The following is a 19763-nucleotide window of genomic DNA, read 5'->3' as shown; positions in this document are numbered from 1 at the left end:
CCCGAACGACACGGGGAGCAGGATTGAGCCGGCCCGCCGGGAAGCCTCTCCGACTCGCCCGAGGAGCACCACGGTGGATCGGGTCGGGGCTCCCGCGTGCGAGTGGGAGCGGTGCGAAAGGGAGAACGCGGCGCCGCCACCACGACAAGCGAGCTCCGGGTCCCCCTTCTCCATCCCTCGTGACGGCGGGACCCGCCGGGGACGCCCCCGGCCCATCTGCGTCCGAATGCCGGCCGCCCGGCACGCTGGCCCGCGCCCTTTTCTTCCCTCTCCCTGCCTGCCTGTCTGCCTTCCTTCCTCCCTCCCTCCTCGGGGCTCTTCCCATGGCAGCGCGGGGAGACGCCTGCCCACGCTCACTCTCTCGCGCCTTTCGCCCCAATTTTGGCGGGTTCCCCGCTCGCGGAACGAGCGAACGCCAGAGTCCGGGGCCGCACTGCGACACGGGCAGCGAACATCCGACCGACGGAGGCCACCGGACCGAACGAACCAAGCGGCGCAACAGAAAGCCGCAACCGAAAAACTCCACAGCCCGGCGCTCAACCGCGCTCGCCTGCGCCCGCTCGTTGCCGCCTCTGGAGACGAGCACGCGCTCACTCCTGCAGACGAAAACGGAAGGCGTAAGAAAAAACTGCATCGGAAAAGAACGGCGCCGACTACCGGTAGCGGCGCCGAGGGTAAGCGGCGCTCTACGTCGACGTAGCGGTAGGTAAGAAACTACAGCGACCCCCCAGCAAGCTCCGGAGCTTTAGCGCCCCCCATCTCACAGGGCGGCAAAGCCTAGCCGAAAGCGGGTAGACCTGGCAGCTACACGCAAGCCGCATGGGCAGCGACCCCTAGCCGCCGCCGCCGAGCACCACGGCCCGCTCGGAGCCGGGTAGACGGTGCCGACCTAGCCGAGCCGCATAGGCAGCGACCCCTAGCCGCCGCCGCCGAGCACCACGGCCCGCTCGGAGCCGGGTAGACTGTGCCGACCTAGCCGAGCCGCATACGCAGCGACCCCTACCCGCCGCCGCCGAGCACCACGGCTTGCTCGGAGCCGGGTAGACCGTGCCGACCTAGTCGAGTCGCATAGGCAGCGACCCCTAGCCGCCGCCGCCGAGCACCACGGCCTGCTCAGAGCCAGGTAGACCGTGCCGACCTAGCCGAGCCGCATAGGCAGCGACCCCTAGCCGCCGCCGCCGAGCACCACGGCCCGCTCGGAGCTGGGTAGACCGTGCCGACCTAATCGAGCCGCATGGGCAGCGACGCCTAGCCGCCGATGCCGAGCACCCTAGCCCGCTCTGAGCCGGGTAGACCGTGCCGACCTAGTCGAGACGCTTAGGTAGCGACACCTAGCACCCGCCGCCAAGCACCACGGCCCGCTCGGAGCCGGGTAGACCGTGCCGACCTAGTCGAGACGTTTAGGCAGCGACCTCTAGCCCCCACCGCCGAGCACAACGGACCGCTCGGAGCTGGGTAGACCGTGCCGACCTAGCCGAGCCGCATACGCAGCGACCCCTAGCCGCCGCCGCCGAGCACCACGGCCCGCTCGGAGCCAGGTAGACCGTGCCGACCTAGTCGAGACGCATAGGAAGCGACCCCTAGCCCCCGCCGCCGAGCACCACGGCCCGCTCGGAGCTGGGTAGACCGTGCCGACCTAGCTGAGCCGCATAGGCAGGGACCCCTAGCCGCCGCTGCCGAGCACCACGGCCCGCTCGGAGCCGGGTAGACCGTGCCGACCTAGCCAAGCCGCATAGGCAGCGACCCCTAGCTGCCGCCGCCGAGCACCACGGCAAGCTCGGAGCCGGGAAGACCGTGCCGACCTAGCGGAGAAGCATAGGCAGCGACACCTAGCCGCCGCCGCCGAGCCCCACGGCCCGCTCGGAGCCGGGTAGACCGTGCCGACCTAGACGAGCCGCATAGGCAGCGACCCCTAGCCGCCGCCGCCGAGCACCACGGACCGCTCGGAGCCGGGTAGACCGTGCCGACCTAGTCGAGACGCATAGGAAGCGACCCCTAGCCCCCGCCGCCGAGCACCACGGCCCGCTCGGAGCTGGGTAGACCGTGCCGACCTAGCTGAGCCACATAGGCAGGGACCCCTAGCCGCCGCCGCCGAGCACCACGGCCCGCTCGGAGCCGGGTAGACCGTGCCGACCTAGACGAGCCGCATAGGCAGCGACCCCTAGCCGCCGCCGCCGAGCACCACGGCCCGCTCGGAGCCGGGTAGACCGTGCCGACCTAGTCGAGACGCATAGGAAGCGACCCCTAGCCCCCGCCGCCGAGCACCACGGCCCGCTCGGAGCTGGGTAGACCGTGCCGACCTAGCTGAGCCACATAGGCAGGAACCCCTAGCTGCCGCCGCCGAGCCCCACGGCCCGCTCGGAGCCAGGTAGACCGTGCCGACCTAGCCGAGCCTCATAGGCAGCGACCCCTAGCCGCCGCCGCCAAGCACCACGGCAAGCTCGGAGCCGGGAAGACCGTGCCGACCTAGCGGAGAAGCATAGGCAGCGACACCTAGCCGCCGCCGCCAAGCCCCACGGCCCGCTCGGAGCCGGGTAGACCGTGCCGACCTAGACGAGCCGCATAGGCAGCGACCCCTAGCCGCCGCTGCCAAGCACCACGGCCCGCTCGGAGCCGGGTAGACCGTGCCGACCTAGTCGAGCCGCATGGGCAGCGACGCCTACCGCCGACAACGTGCCCCCCCCCCCCTTACTCCCCCCCCCGCCCCCCCCCGGAGATGCTCGGAGCCGGGTACACAGTGCCGGCGCAGCGGAGTAGCCACGAGAGCGGCACTTGGCCACTTCCGCGGAACGTCCGAGCTGAGCTGAGTCCGCCTGGAGAGGCTGGACCGTGCCGCCGCGGCTCAGATCGCCCGACTCAGCCGAGGAGCGTCCGAGCCGAGCGGAACCCGCCGGGAGCGATTGGACCGTGCCGGCGCAGGATGGAGGCAGAGTTTGAGACCCGCTGCCCCGTGTGCCTGGAGAACTGGGACAGCGCAGCATATGCCATGCCTTGCTGCCACCAGTTCTGCTTCCGCTGCATCCAGCGGTGGACAAGCACCAGGCCCCAGTGTCCGCTGTGCAAACGGGATGTGAAGACCATCATTCACTCCATGCAAGTGGACGACAACTACAAGGAGGTGGAGGTCAGACCAGCTGCACAGGCATCCGTTGCTACACGGAGACCCGCACTCCACCACGCAGCCCGGCCATGGCCTGCAGTGCCCACGCATCCTCTGGGCGGCCTCTCCCCTGCCACCTGGGCTTCCCTCTTCAGGGAGCAGCCGGCCCTGCTGCGGCCCCTGCGGTCCTGGCTGCGCCAGAACCTGCACCGCATCCTGGGCACCGAGGGGCCACAGGCAAATATCCTGGTTGACAGTGTCATCTGGGCCCTGCTCCTCATAGGCTTGGCAGAGGGGATCCTGATAGAAATGCTGGATCCTGACCTGCACGGCCACACGGTGACCTTTGTGAGGCACTTCATCGCCTTTGCGGTGCGGAGGTGCAGCCGGGTGGCAGGCCGCTTCCTGGGCCTCAACATCCCCCCTGCTCCTGGGGCACAGGAGGCCACAGCAGCAGAGCCCAGAGCTGCCACACCAGAGGAGCCACCTGTCCCTGGCTCAGCACCCTCCAGCAGCCCTGCCAGCTCCAACAGGGACGAAATGCTGGGCAGGGCAACACAAGAGGTTCGTGGGCATCCCAGCCGCCCACACGGCAACCCTGCAACTGTCACCACAGAGCAGGCAGCGCCTCAGGAGGAGCCAGGAGAGCCTGTGGCAGGGCCCTCCGGCACCAGCCCACCTGAGGGGACCCGGCGAGCCCCGAAGAGGAAGGCCGGCGACTCACAGGCCTCAGCACCATCAAAGAAGAGGCCACCCCACTGGCAGCAATAGAAGAGCCCATGGGGCAGCTTAGGAGGCTGGGGCCAGGCAGCACCTGGGACACACACTGGCCCCAACGGACCCTTGTCATCACCGTCCAATTCAACCTCAAATAGAAAACAGAAAGACTGCAAACAATAAATTAACATTGAAAAAAACTGAAAAACAAAGTGTTGGTATTGAGTGTTGGTATTGATAACAGCACAGCTGTTGACGCTTCCCCATCCTTGACGCTCTCTCCCCTTTTTCCTACTGCCGTGCAACTGCTGCCACTGTTGCACTCCAGACACGAACCCCACGGGCTTCAGAGAGGGCAATGGCAAATCTCTGCTCCTGGGGACCAACATCCACAGGCCGTGCTACAGCTGGGGTCAGCCAGCCGGAACAGAACCACCAGTCCTGCTGGACACCAGGCTGAACCTGCAAGGAACCCACCCGGGCTGCCTTGCCGAACGCTGTCCTGGGCTGCGTGAGGCCAGGTGCCACCTGTGGGTGAGGGCGGTTATCCCGCCCTCTGCTCAGCCCTGAGGAGGTCACAGCTGGAGCGCTGGGACCGCAGCTGGGCTACCCAGCACAGGGGATAACAACACACTTCTTCCCATTACGAGTGGACCATTCGCTTCTACCACTCCAGATCCGCAGCCCATCCCTGTACAACCGCTCTTAAGTAGGGACCTATACACTTCCTTCTTTGCAGGCATTTGAAATGTCTCTACAGAAGACAAAACCAGACAAAAATCTTTCCGTGCCTATCCACACCACGTTCCTAAGACAACACAGCTGGTTCTTAAACACGGTAGTACGTACCCTTGGTTTACTGCACATCTGGTGAACAGAAAGTTCTCCAGCCTCACTACGGAATAAAGAACTCCACCGTCATTCCCATGCTCCCTATGAAGCATACTGAGCTCCAACACTCACTCAGTCCCTCACTCAATCTTCCCCCTGCTAATGTTCTTCCATCTAATTCCACCTCACATCACAACACAAGCTGTCACAGCCTGGTGTACAGTCTCATCAAAGGGAACGCTGCTTGTTTGCCATCAGAATTCATTCAAAAATGAAACAATTCAACAACCATCAACCACTACTTCTCATATTACCTACAGGCAACAATGCCTGAAGAACTGGAGTGTCAGATGGCATGCAAAACATTAGAAGTTGGCTCGTAGGAATGAAAGAATTTCATGAGAGAACGGGGCTAATGACACAAGGAGCGCCATAGAAATCAAAGATAACCACTGGAAGAACCGATGGGATTAATAACTCTTTTGACAAATGAAATGGATGAGACAAAAGACAGAAATTACTAATCACAAAAGAACTTGACGTGCGTGAAAACAGAGGACACTCAAAGTCCATGACGTGTTAAATCGCCACTAAGATCATCACGTCCATCTATCAGAGACAAACATGAACTTTTATTGAATACTACACGCCATACGTGTTTTGCATGTGTGTAATGGCCAGGGAGACCTGTCAGATCTATGGGGCAGGAGCTACTGTGGGGCAGATGTGCATCAGATCTATGGGGCAGGAGATGCTGTGGGGATGATATGGGTCAGATCTATGGAGCAGGAGCAGCAGTGGAGATGATGAGGTTCAGAACTATGTGGTAGGAGATGATGTGGGACAATGTGGGTCAGATCTATGGGGCAGTTGCATCTGTGGGGCTAATTGGGGTAAGATCTATGGGGCAGGAGCTCTTGTGGGTCAGATCTATGGAGGAGGAGCTGCTTTGGGGCTGATGTTGGTCAGATCTATGGGGCAGGAGCTGCTGTGGGGCACATGTGTATCAGATTTATGGGGCAGGAGCTGTTGTGGTGCACATGTGGGTCAGATCTATGAGGCAGGACCTGCAGTGGGACAGATGTAGATCAGATCTATGGGGCAGGAGCTGCTATGGGGCTGATTGGTGTCAGATCTATGGGGCAGGAGCTGCTCTGCGGCATATGTGGGTCAGATCTATGGGGCAGGAGCTGCTGTGGGGCAGATATGGTTCATATCTATGGGCAAGGAGCTGCTGTGGCACAGATCTATGGGGCAGAAGATGCAGTGGGGCAGATGTGCATCAGATCTATGGGGCAGGAACTGCTGTGTGGCTGATGTGGTTCAGATCTATGGGGCAGAAGCTCATGTGGGGCTGATATGGGTCAGATCTACGGAGCAGGAGCAGCTTTGGTGCAGATGAGAGTCAGATCTATGGGGCAGTAGCTGCTGTGGGTCAGATCTATGGGGCAGGAGCAACTGTGGAGATGATGTGGGTCAGAACTATGTGGTAGGAGATGATGTGAGACAATGTGGGTAAGATCTATGTGGCAGGAGCTGCTGTGGAGCTGATGCGGGTCCGATCTATGGGGCAGCAGCTGCTGTAGGGCTGATTGTGGTCAGATCTATTGGGCAGGAGGTGCTCTGGGGCATATGTGTGTCAGATCTATGGGGCAGGAGCTGCTGTGGGGCACATGTGGGTCAGATATACGGGGCAGGAGTTGCTGTGGGGTAGATGTGGGTCAGATCTATGGGGCAGGTGCTGCTGTGGGGATGTTGTGGCTCAGATCTATGGGGCAGGAGCTGCTATGGGGCATATATGGATGAGATATATGGGGCAGGAGCTGCTACGGGGATGATTGCGCTAAGATCAATAGGGCAGGAGCTGCTGTGAGGCAGATGTGGGTCAGATTTATTGGGAAGGATCTGCTGTGGGGTAGAGGTGGGTCAGATCAATGGGGCAGAAGCTGCTGTGGGGCAGAGGTGGGTCTGATCTATTGGGCAGGAGCTGCTGTGGGGCTGATGTGGGTCAGATCTACGGAGCAGGAGCTGCTCTGGGGCACATGTGGTTCAGGTCTGTGGGGCAGGTGCTGCTGTGGGGAAGATGTGGGTCAGATCTATGGGGCAGGAGCTGCTATGGAGCACATGTGTATCAGATCTATGGGGCAGGAGCTGCTGTGGGGCAGATGTAGGTCAGATCTATGGGTCAGGAACTGCTGTGGAGCTGATGTGGGTCAGATCTATGGGGCAGGAGCTGCTGTGGTGCTGCTTGGCGTCAGATCTATGGACAGGAGCTTCTTTGGTGCACATGTGGGTCAGATCTATGGGGCAGGAGCTGCTGTGTGGCTGATATGGGTCAGATCTATGTGGCATGCACTGCTGTGGGGTATATGTGGGTCAGATCTATGGGGCAGGAATTGCTGTGTGGATGATGTGGCTCAGATCTATGGGGCAGGAGCTGCTATGGGGCAGATGTGGGTCAGATCTATGGGGCAGGATCTGCTGTGGGGTAGAGGTGGGTCACATCAATGAGGCATGAGCTGCTGTGGGCAGATGTGTGTCTGATCTATGGGGCAGAAGCTGCTGTGGGTCAGATCTATGGGGCAGGAGTTGCTGTGGGGCACATGTGGGTCGGATCTATGGGTCAGGAGCTGCTGTGTGGTAGATGTGGGTCAGATCTATGGTACAGAAGCAGCTTTTTGGGTGGTGTGGCTAAGATATATGGGGCAGGAGCTGCTATGGGGCAGATGTGGGTGAGATATATGGGGCAGGATCTGATCTGGGAATGATTGCGGTAAGATCTATAGGGCAGGAGCTGCTGTAGGGTAGAGGTGGGTCAGATCAATGGGGCAGGACCTATGTGGGGCAGAGGGGGTTCTTATCTATTGGGCAGGAGCTGCTGTGGGGAACATGTGGGTCAGGTCTATAAGGAAGGTGCTGCTGTGGGGCTAATTGGGGTAAGATCTATGGGGCAGGAGCTTCTGCGGGGCTGATGTGGGTCAGATCTATGGGGTAGAAGCTGCTATGGGGCACATGTGTATCAGATCTATGGGGCAGTAGCTGTTGTGGGGCACATGTGGGTAAGATCAATAGGGCAGGAGCTGAAGTGGGGCAGATGTGGGTCATATCTATGGGCAGTAGCTGCTGTGGGGCAGATGTGGGTCTGATCTATGGGTCAGGAGCTGCTCTGGATCACATGTGGGTCTGATATATGGGGCAGGAGCTGCTGTGGGGATGATTTGGGTCAGATCTATGGGGCAGGAGCTGCTATGGGGCAGATGTGGGTCTGATCTATGGGGCAAGAGTTGCTGTGGGGCTGATATGGGTCAGTTCTATTGGGCAGGAGCTGCTGTGTGGCTGATGAGGGTCAGATCTATGGGGCAGGAGCTGCTGTGTGGCTGATGATTTGGGTCAGATCTATGGGGCAGTAGCTGCTGTGGGGCTGATGTTGGTAAGATCTATGGGGCAGGAGCTGCTGTGGGGCAGATATGGGTCATCTTGATGGGCCAGGAGCTGCTGTGGTGCAGATGTGGGTCAGATCTATGGGGCAGTAGCTGCTGTGGGGCAGATGTGGGTCAGATCTATGGGGCTGGAGATGCTGTGGGTCAGATCTATGGGACAGGGGATGCTGTGGGTCAGATCTATGGGGCAGGATCTGCTGTGGGGCACATGTGGATCAGATCTATGGGGCAGGAGCTTCTATGGGGCTGATGTGGGCCAGATCTATGGGGCAGGATATGCTGTCGGGTAGATATGGGTCAGATCTATGGGGCAGGAACTGCTGTGGGGGAGATGTGGATCTATTCTATTTGGCAGGAGCTGCTGTGGGGCTGATGTGGGTCAGATCTATGAGGCAGAAGCTGCTGTGGGGCACATGTGGATCAGACCTATGGGGCAGGAGCTTCTGTGGGGCTGATGTGGGTCAGATCTATGGGGCAGGAGCTTCTATGGGGCTGATGTGCGACATTTCTATGGGGCAGGAGATGCTGTGGGTCACATGTGCGTCAGATCTATGGTGCAGGAGCTGCTGTGGGGCAGATGTGGGTCTGATCTATGGGGCAGGAGCTGCTCTGGATCACATGTTGGTCAGATATATGGGGCAGGAGCTGCTGTGGGGATGATTTGGGTCAGATCTATGGGGCAGGAGCTGCTGTGTGGCTGATGATTTGGGTCAGATCTATGGGGCAGTAGCTGCTGTGGGGCTGATGTTGGTCAGATCTATGGGGCAGGAGCTGCTGTGGGGTAGATATGGGTCATCTTGATGGGCCAGGAGCTGCTGTGGTGCAGATGTGGGTCAGATCTATGGGGCAGTAGCTGCTGTGGGGCAGATGTGGGTCAGATCTATGGGGCAGGTGATGCTGTGGGGCTGATGTGGGTCAGATCTATGGGGCAGGAGCTGCTGTGGGGCTGATGAGGGACAGATCTATGGGGCAGGAACTTCTGTGGAGCATATGTGGGTCAGATCTATTGGTCAGGAGCTTCTCTGGGGCACATGTGGGTCAGGTCTATAGGGCAGGAGCTGCTGTGGAAATGATGTGGGTCAGTTCTATGGGGCAGGAGCTGCTGTGCGGCAGATGTGGGTCAGATCTATGGGGCAGGAGCTGCTGTGGGGCAGATGTTGGTCAGATCTATGGGGCAGGAGCTGCTGTGGGGCAGATGTGGGTCAGAACAATGGGGCAGGATCTGCTGTGGGGCAGATTTTCATCACATCTATGTGGGAGAAGATGGTTTCGGGCTGATGGGGGTCTCATCTATGCGGCAGGAGCTGCTGTGGGGCTGATGTGGGTCGTATCTTTAGGGCAGGCGCTGCTGTGTGTCTGATATGGGTCAGATCTATGGGGCAGGAGCTGCCATGGGGCAGATCTATTGGGCAGGAGCTGCAGTGGGTCTCATGTTGTTCAGATCTATGGGGCAGGAACTGCAGTGGGTCTCATGTTGTTCAGATCTATGGGGTTGGAGCTGCTGTGGGGCACATGTGGGTCAGATCTATGAGGCAGGAGCTGCTTTGGGAAAGATGTGGGTCTTATCTATGGGGCAGGAGTAGCTGTGGGGCAGATGAGGGTCAGAATTATGGGGAAGGAGCTGCTGTGGGGCTGAGGGGTGTCGGATCTATGGGGCAGGAGCTGTTGTGGGGCATATGTGTGTCAGATCTATGGAGCAGGAGCTGCTGTGGGGCTGATGTTGGTCTTATCAATGGGGCAGGAGATGCTGTGGGTGTAGGTCTATGGGGCAGAAGCTGCTGTCGGGCATATGTGAGCCAGATGTATCGGGCAGGAGCTGCTGTGGGTCAGATGTGGGTCACATCTTTGGGGCAGGAGCTGAGGTGGGGCAGAGGTGGGACTGATCTACTGGGCAGGAGCTACTGTGGATATGATGTGGGTCAGATCTATAGGGAAGGTTCTGCTGTGGGGCTGATGTGGGTCACATCTATGGAGCAGGAGCTGCTGTGAGGCACATGTGGGTCGGGTCTATGGGGGAGGTGCTGCTGTGGGGAAGATGTGGGTCTGATCAATGGGGAAGGATCTGCTGTGGGGATGATGTGGGTCAGATCTATGGGGCAGGAGCTGCTGTGTGACTGATGAGGGTCAGATCTATGGGGCAAGAGCTGCTGTGGGTCAGATGTGGGTCAGAACTATGGGGCACGAGATGCTGTGGAGATGATGTGGGTAAGATCTATGGGCCAGGAGCTGCTGGGGGCTGATGTAGGTCAGATCTATGGGGCAGGAGCTGCTGTGGGGCAGATGTGGGTCAGATATTTGGGGCAGGAGATGCTGTGGTTCAAATCTATGGGGCAGGAGATGCTGTGGAGATGATGTGGGTCAGATATTTGGGGCAGGAGATGCTGTGGTTCAGATCTATGGGGCAGAAGCTGCTGTGGGGCTGATGTGGGTAAGATCTATGGGGTAGGAGCTGCTGTGGGGCAGATGTGATTCAGATCTATGTGGCAGGAGCTGCTGTGGGGCTGATGTGGGTCAGATCTATGGGGCAGGAGCTGCTGTGGGGCTGACGTGGGTCAGATATATGTGGCAGTAGCTGATGTGGGGCAGATGTGGGTCCGAACAATTGGGCAGGAGCTCCTGTGGAGATTATGTGGGTAAGATCTATGGGGCAGATGCTGCTGTCAGGCAAATATGAGTCAGATCTATGGGACAGGAGCTGCTGTGGGGCAGATCTATGGGACAGGAGCTGCTGTGGGGCATATGTGGGTCAGATCTATGGGGCAGGAGCTGCTGTGTGTCAGATCTATGGGGAAGGAGTTGCTGTGGGACAGATCTATGGGACAGGACAGTCTCTGGGGCTGATGTGGGTCACATCTATGGGGCAGGAGCTGCTGTGGGGTAGATGTGGGTCAGATCTATGGGGCAGGAGCCGCTTTGGGGCTTATGGGGGTTAGATCATTTCGGTAGGAGCTGCTGTGGGTCAGATATATGGGGCAGGAGATGCAGTGGGGCAGTAGTGGGTCAGATCTATTGAGAAGGATCTGCTGTGGGGTAGATGTGGGTCAGATATATGGGGCAGGAGCTGCTGTGGGGTAGATGTGGGTCAGATATATGGGGCAGGAGCTGCTGTGGGGCAGATGTGGGTCTGATCTATGGGGCAGGAGATGTTGTGGGTCAGATCTATGGGGCAGAAGCTGCTCTGGGGCTGATTTGGGTCAGTTTTATGGGAAAGGTGCTGCTTTGGGGCTGATGTGGGTCAGATCTATGGGGCAGGTGGTGCTGTTGGTCTCATTGGTGTAAGATCTATGGGGCAGGAGCTGCTGTGGGACTGATGTGGGTCAGATCTATTTGTCAGGAGCTTCTCTGTGGCACATGTGGGTCAGATCTATGGGGAGGGAGCAGCTGTGGGACTGATGGGGTTTAGATCAATTGAGCAGGAGCTGCTGTCGGTCAGAACTATGGGGCAGGAGCTGCTGTGAGGCAGAGGTGGGTCAGATCTATGGGGCACGAGCTGCTGTGGGTCAGATCTATGGGGCAGGAGCTGCTGTGGGACACATGTGGTACAGATTTATGGGTAGGTGTAGCTGTGGGGCTCATGTGGGTCAGATCTATGGGGCAGGAGCTGCTGTGTGGCTGATATGGTTCAGATCAATGGGGCAGGAGCTGGTGTGGGGCTGATGTGGGTCAGATCTATGGGGCAGGAGCTGGTGTGGGGCTGATTTGGGTCAGATCTATGGGGCAGGAGCTGCTGTGGGGCAGATCTATGGGACAGGCTCTGCTCTGGGGCACATCTGGGTAAGATCTATGGGGCAGCAGCTGCTGTGGGGTAGATGTGGGTCAGATCTATGGGGCAGGAGCTGCTGTGGGGCAGATGTAGGTCAGATCTATGGGGCAGGAGCTCTTGTGGGACTGATGAGGGTCAGACCTCTAAGGCTGGAGCTGATCTGGGTCAGATCTATGTGTCAGGAGCTGATGTGGGTCAGATCTATGGGGCAGAAGCTGTTGTGTTGCAGATGAGGGTCAGATCTATGTGGCAGGAGCTGCTGTGGGGCTGATGTGGGTCAGATCTGTAGGGCAGGAGCTGCTGTGGGGTAGACGTGGGTAAGATCTATGTGGCAGGAGCTGCTGTCGGGCTGATGTGGGTCAGATCTATGGGGCAGGAGCTGCTGTGGGGCAGATGTGGGTCTGATCTATGGGGCAGGAGCTGCTGTGTGTCAGATATATGGGGCAGGAGAAGCTGTGGGTCAGATCTATGGGGCAGGAGCTGCTGTGGGCACATGTGGTTCATATCTATTGGGAAGGAGCTGCTGTGGGGCAGATGTGGGTCATATCAATGGGGTAGCTGTTGCTGTGGGTTAGATCTATGGGGCAGAAGCTCCTTTCGGGCATATGTGAGTCAGATGTATAGCAATACCTGGCCCATAGATGTGACCCTCATCAGCCTCACAGCAGCTCCTGCCCCATAGATCTGACCAACATCAGCCCCACAGCAGCTCCTGCCCCATAGATCTGAACCACATCTGACCAACAGCAGCTCCTGCCCCATAGATCTGACTCACATATGCCCGACAGCAGCTTCTGCCCCATAGATCTAACCCACAGCATCTCCTTCCCCATTGATATGACCCTCATCAGACCCACAGCTGCTCCAGCCCAATAGATATGACCCACATATACCCCTCAGCAGGTTATGCCCCATAGATCTGACCCACATGTGCCCCAGAGCAACTCCTGCCCCATAGATCTGACCCACAGCAGCTCCTGCCCCATAGATCAGACCCACATCTGCCCCACAGCATCTCCTGCCCCATAGATCTGACCCACATGTGCACCACAGCAGCTCCTGCCCCATCGATCTGACCCACATGTGCCCCACAACAGCTCCTGCCCCATAGATCTGATACACATGTGCCCCATAGCAGCTCCTGCCCCATAGATCTGACCCACAGCAACCCCACAGCAGCTCCTGCCCCGTAGATCTGACCCACAGCAGCTCCTGCCTCAATAGATCATACCCCAATTAGCCCCACAGCAGAACCTGTCCCATAGACCTGACACACATGTGCCCCACAGCTGCTCCTGCTCCATAGATCTGACCCTCAGCAGCCCCACAGCAGCTCCTGCCCAATAGATCAGTCCCACCTCTACCCCACAGCAGATCCTTCCCAATAGATCTGACCCACATCTGCCTCACAGCAGCTCCTGCCCTATAGATCTTACCGCAATCAGCCCCAGAGCATTTCCTGCCCCATAGATCTGACCCACATCTACCCCACAGCAACTCTGGCCCCATAGATCTGACCCACATGTGCCCCACAGCAGCTCCTGCCCCATAGATCTGACACACATATACCCCAGAGCTGGTCCTGCACAACAGATCTGACCAACATCTACCCCACAGCAGCTCCTGCCCCATAGATCTTACCAACATCAGCGCCATAGCATCTCCTGCCCCATAGATCTGACACACAGCAGCTCCTGCCCCATAGATCTGACCCACATCTGCACTACAGCAGCTCCTGCCCCATACATCTGACTCACATATGCCCCACAGCTACTCCTGCCCCATAGATCTGACCAACATCTACCCCACAGCAGCTCCTGCCCCATAGATCTCACTCACATGTGCCCCAGAGCAGATCCTGCCCCATAGATCAGACCCACAACTACCACACAGCAGCTCCTGCCCCATAGATCTGACCCAAATCAGCCCCACACCAGCTCCTGCCCCATAGATCTGACCCACATCAGCCCCACACCAGCACCTGCCCCATTGATCTGACCCACACCAGCCCCACAGCAGCTCCTGCCCCATAGATATGACACACACCTGCCCCACAGCAGCTCCTTCCCTATAGATCTGACCCACATAAGCCCCACAGCAGCACCTGTTCCGTAGATCTGACCCACATCAGCCTTACAGCAGCTCCTACCCCATAGATATGACCCACCTCAGCCCCTGCCTCAGAGATCTTACCCACATGTGCCCCTTAGCAGCTCCTGCCCCATAGATCTGACCCACAGCAGCTCCTAACTCATAGATCTGACCCACATATGACCCACGGCAGATCCTGCCCCATAGATCTGACCCACAGCAGCTCCATAGCAGCACCTACCCCATAGATCTGACCCACATCTGCCCCACAGCAGCTCCTGCCACATAGATCTACCGACATGTGCCCCACAACAGCTCCTGCCTCAAAGATCTGATACCCATGTGCCCCACAACAGCTCCTGCCCAATAGATCTGACCCACATCTGCCCCACAGCAGCTCTTGTCTCATAGATCTTAACCACATCAGCACCACAGCAGCTCCTGCCCCATAGATCTGTCCCACATGAGCCCCACAGCAGCTCCTGCCCCATAGATCTGATCGACGTGTGCCCCACAGCAGCTCCTGCCCCATTGATCTGACTCACTTGTGCCCCACAGCAGCTCCAGTCCCATAGATCTGCCCCACAGCCGCTCCTGCCCCATAGATCTGACCCACAGCAGCCCCACAGCAGCTCCTGTCCTATAGATCTGACGCACATCAGCCCCACAGCAGCTCCTGTCCTATAGATCTGACGCACATCAGCCCCACAGCAGCTCCTGTCCTATAGATGTGACGCACAGCCGCTCCTGCCCCGTAGATCTGACCCACATCTGCCCCACAGCAGCTCCTTCCCCATAGATCTGACCCATATCAGCCCCACATCAGCTCCTGTCCCATAGATCTGTGCCACAGCAGCTCCTGCCCCATAGATCAGATTCTTATCTCGCCATAGCAGCTCCTGCCCCATACATCTGACTCAAATATACCCGACAGCAGCTTCTGCCCCATAGATCTGCCCCACAGCATCTCCTGCTCCATTGATATGAGCCATATCTACCCCACAGCAATTCCTGGCCCATAGATGTGACCCTCATCAGCCTCACAGCAGCTCCTGCCCCATAGATCTGACCCACATAAGCCCCTCTGCAGCTCCTGCCCCAGAGATCTCACCCAAATCATCTCCACAGCAGCTCCTGCCCCATAGATCTGACATGCATGTGCCCCACAGCAGCTGCTGCTTCATAGATCTGACCCACATCTGCCCCACAGGAGCTCCTGCCCTATAGATCTAATCCACATAAGCCCCACAGCAGCTCCTGTTCAATATGTCTCACCCACATCTGCCCCATAGCAGCTCCTGCCTCATAGATCTGACCCACATCTGCCCCATAGCAGCTCCTGCCCCATATATCTGACCCATATCAGATCCACAGCAACGCCTGCCCCATAGATCTCAACCACATGAGCCCCACAGCAGCTCCTGCCCCATATATCTGACCCACATAGGCCCCACAGCAGCTCCTGCCCCATAGGTCTGACCCACATCAGCCACACAGCAGCTCCCGCCCCACAGATCTGACCAACACCAGCCCCAAAGCAGCTCCTGCCCCATAGATCCGACCCACATCTGCCCCTTAGGAGCTCCAACCCCATAGATCTGACCGACAGCTGCTCCTGCCACATAGATCTCACCCACATCTGCCCCAGAACAGCTCCCGCCCCATAGATCTGACCCACATCAGCCCCACAGCAGCTCCTGCCCCATAGATCTGACCCAAATCAGCCCCGCAGCAGCTCCTGGCCCATTGATCTGACCCACATGTGCCCCACAGCTGCTCCAAAATCATAGATCTGACCCACATCAGTCCAACAGCAGAGTTTGCACCATAGATATTTCCCTCATCTGCCCCACAGCAACTCCTGCCCCATAGATCTGACCTACATCATCCCCTCTGCAGCTCCTGCCCCATAGGTCTGACCCACATGTGCCCCACAGCAGCTCCTGCCATATAGATCTGACCCACATATGCCCCACAGCAGCTCCTGCCCCATAGATCTAGCCCCCATCAGACCCACAGCAGCTCCAGTCCCATAGATCTGACCCACATGTGCCCCACAGCAGCTCCTGCCCCTTAGATCTGTCCCACAGCAGCTTCTGACACATAGATCTGACCCTCATCATCCCCACAACAGCTCCTGCCCCATAGATCTGACCCACATCTGCCCCACAGCAGCTCCTGCCTCATAGATCTGACCTGCACACTACATCCGGATCTCACTACAGCCTCCCTTCAGAAAGTTAGAGAGAGCAATGAGGTCTCCCCTGAGCCTCCTCTTCTCCAGGCTGAACAATCCCAGCTCCCTCAGCCTCAACTCATACGGCCTGTGCTCCAGACCCCTCACCAGCTTTGTTGCCCTCCTCTGAACGCGTTCCGGGACGTCCATGTCTTCCTTGCACTGAGGGGCCCAAAACTGAACACAGCACTCGAGCTGCGGCCTCATCAGTGCTGAGAACAGGGGGACAATCACCTCTCTGCTCCTGCTGGCAACACTGTTTCTGATGCAGACCAGGATGCCCTTGGCCTTCTTAATATACAGCAAAGGAATCTCCTGAAAAGGAAACCAGAATATCTTGCAACATGAAACAAAGTTCTGATTCATAAAAGACTGGCAGCAAGGCCTGAATCTCTTGTGTAATCTGCTCTTGATTTATCCCATTAGCACTAGGTGGAATGCAGAAGCTTCCTGAGACGTGATAATCAAAACCTAGTCCAATGCCTTTAAAAAAGCCTTTAAGAGATTACTCCTCCTTGGCTGTTTAAAATAAACTTAGGTAATACAAAATGTTGGAAAATTTTTGGACAGCTCCCCAGGGCCGGGCTTTGGAAGGCCGTATTGACGAGAGTCAATCAAGCTCCGGCTGCAGGCGTATATGTGTGTGCCAGTTCTTCAACACAGTAGAAATCACAACTTGCTGCGTGATCAAAATTCTGCATGTGCTACTCCTGAACCCCAATTACTTCCAACGGTGTTAAATTACCCCTTGATCTCAAAGCTGAACAAAACAACAAAATGCCACACCAATACTGAATACATAAAAACAAACAACTCCTTGGGCCTCAAGGGGAGGATGATGCACAGGCCACGGCTGCCAGCGTGCAGCTGGGCTTCCCAGGGCAAACAGCAGCACACGGTGCATCAGAAGCTGAAAGAACCCTCAGGGAAGAGAGGCCAACTCAAGGGGCTGAGCACGGGACACCCTTCTTCCTGCCGGGCTGCTTCCCCTCCTCTGGTTTCTTTCTGTCAGTCCTCAGAGAGCAAGGAGATGCTCACAGCCTGTCACCAGCACTTACGGGTTGGCTGAAAGGCCACAGGTTGGGAAGACCAACAAGGAAACGGGGGAAAACCTGCACCATGTCAAGGGAGAGACGTGAAGCCGACCGCTTCATCGCCCTGTGATTGCCAGCCCGAGCGAGGGACGTTCTGACCAGCTACTGAAAGAGGCAGCACCAGGTTTAGAAAGTTCGCTTCAATTTTATTGCGTACAAAAGGACTCGGCTTCTATTTATTACCCCGCCCACACCCCAAAATGAAGCCCCAGTGCCCAGGATTTCCGCTTAGCAATCAGTCACTCAGCCTCCAGTCAGACCCAAGGAGAAGCCAAACCCCAGGGCTACGTCACCTCCTCCCTCTCCAGTCCCAGCCAGCCCTATTTCAACCTAACCCTACACCAGGCCTGGACCTCAAGAGACACACCCTGAAGGAACGCAGCGTCTCCAGCTCTTGCCGTACACCAAGTCCTGCACAGGTGAAGCCCTCTTTGCTTCTAACGCAGCACAAGTCCTTCCTGTCCAGTTCACTTCCATCATCTCCACCGTCCATGACAGGGAAAGCACGGCTGTGCCGGTAAACTGGACTGTTCAGTCAGCAGGTTTTGGTGCCACCTCCGAGGAAGCGCTGCAGGTGGTTCTGCTGTCCTTTGTAGCTTCTTGCTCAGGCCATCATCGTTGCTTTCTGCTTTCCTTCTCGGCTTTCTTCCTCAGCTGAGCAGCGCTTGCCTTGCCTCAGCTTTCTTCACTCTCTCCCAAGTCTCAGTCCCCAGACTCTCCGAGTCCTACAAGAATCAATTCGGAAACGCTCAGGGAACCTTCTCAGCTAACAACTGGTTGGCGGCTCGCTTTGGGAGCTCAAGTCACCCTGCTGGGCACGTTGGGCTGCCAGAACTGGGAACCGCCTTCCTGACAGTCGGGCACACAAGAAACTCCACCCCTGTCTCGTTCCCCAAATCCCACACAAACCAGAGCCTAAAGCCCTTTCCTGCAAGGCGGTCCCTGCACGGGCGGGAGGACCCTGTGCCTGGCAGCTCATAGGGAGCAGCAGTAGCCACAGGATAAGACTGAGCTGGCACCTCCAGGCTGCTGGCAACAGTTACAGATGGTTCCCTCCCACCCAGTTGCCCGTGCCTTTCTCCTATCCCATGAGAGCACCACTTACTGCCTTTGGGAACTTGGAAACTGGAAGCATGATGGCCAGCACAGAGAAGCTGCAAAACGGCTCCGTAGAAGAGTCTGTGGCGCAGCATGTTCTTCATTAGCATGGGCTCAGGGATCTCAGGTGGCCAGAAATGCAGTTCAGCAGCCATAGCACAGACAGCCTGCTGCTCTACTGCTCTCTTATGGAGGCTGCCTGCTGTGAGGGGGGAAAAAGAGGCATCATTACTCTCAGGCACTGTGATGGAGTTACTTCCTGCTAGAAACATTTCCAGGCTGACTTAGAGAAGTGCTCTGAAGCTTGGTCACCTTGGGCTACCGACCCAAGAACAAAGAGGGACAACAAACTTGCATTTCAATTGCCCTTTAGCGCCCGCCTCGGAGAAGAGCCCTCAGCCTTCAGTATTGCTGCACTTACAGGTGAGGGGAAGAGAAGCAAGAGGACGGGTGGGTGTCAAAGAAGGGAAAATTTACCAGGCAAGAATAAACCTATCCCTGAGCTCCATCACACACATGTGAATACTGCCTTACTAATATGAACAATAACATCATTCACACAGCTAAATTTACTCACATTCACGTACCTGGTTGTGGACATGTTCGAGGCCTCGCTGCTGCTGTGCTGTTCAACGTCGGCCACAGCAATAAAGCGCGCAGAAAGCCCATCTGTTGCAGACAGAGGAGTGAGCCGTGCTTAACCAACACTGCTTCAGCGCACGCTTACAGTAAGGCACACCTACCTTGCGCTGGCCATGCAGGAAGCTCGTGACGCAGCTCCAGACGGCTCTCCTGAGGCCCAGCTTCATTTCACGGCCACTCACGCTCTGCTGCTGGACATTCTGCAACGGAAAAGCCACCGGATGCAAATCCCATCCCTCGCAGATGGCATCAGACCTCCGCTCTCATGGCAGTCGCACTCACGGCTCCAGGGGAGAAAGCAGACGTGTGCTTACCGAGCGAGCGCTGTTTGCTGCCAGCTGCTGGTAGGAACCCACGCCTAACCCCACAGTACCAACAGTAACCTATGCCTAACTCTACTATGGGAACAACAATCTACTCCTAACACTAAAGAATGAAGAGGAACAAACTCCTAACAGGAAAACACCAACTACTAACACTAAACCTACTCCTAACCTACTCCTAACACTAAAAAATGAACAATAAGCAATGCCTAACTCAAAAACACAAACAATAACCTATGCCTAACTCAAAAACACTAACAACAACCTACACCTAACTCTAAAACTAAACTAAACCCAAAAACCAACTATAGAAACAGGGACTGGAACAAACAGGGTAAAGATGGGACTGGGGGCCCACAGAATGTGGCTGCAGAATAGGCCCAAAGGAGGAACAGATGTTACAAAAATGCCACCCAGCTAATGCAGGG

The sequence above is a fragment of the Coturnix japonica genome, unplaced genomic scaffold (genome assembly GCF_054131305.1).
Source record: "Coturnix japonica strain WE unplaced genomic scaffold, WE-NBRP24 Scf044, whole genome shotgun sequence".
Lineage (NCBI taxonomy): Eukaryota > Metazoa > Chordata > Aves > Galliformes > Phasianidae > Coturnix > Coturnix japonica.
This window is presented reverse-complemented; position numbering follows the sequence as displayed.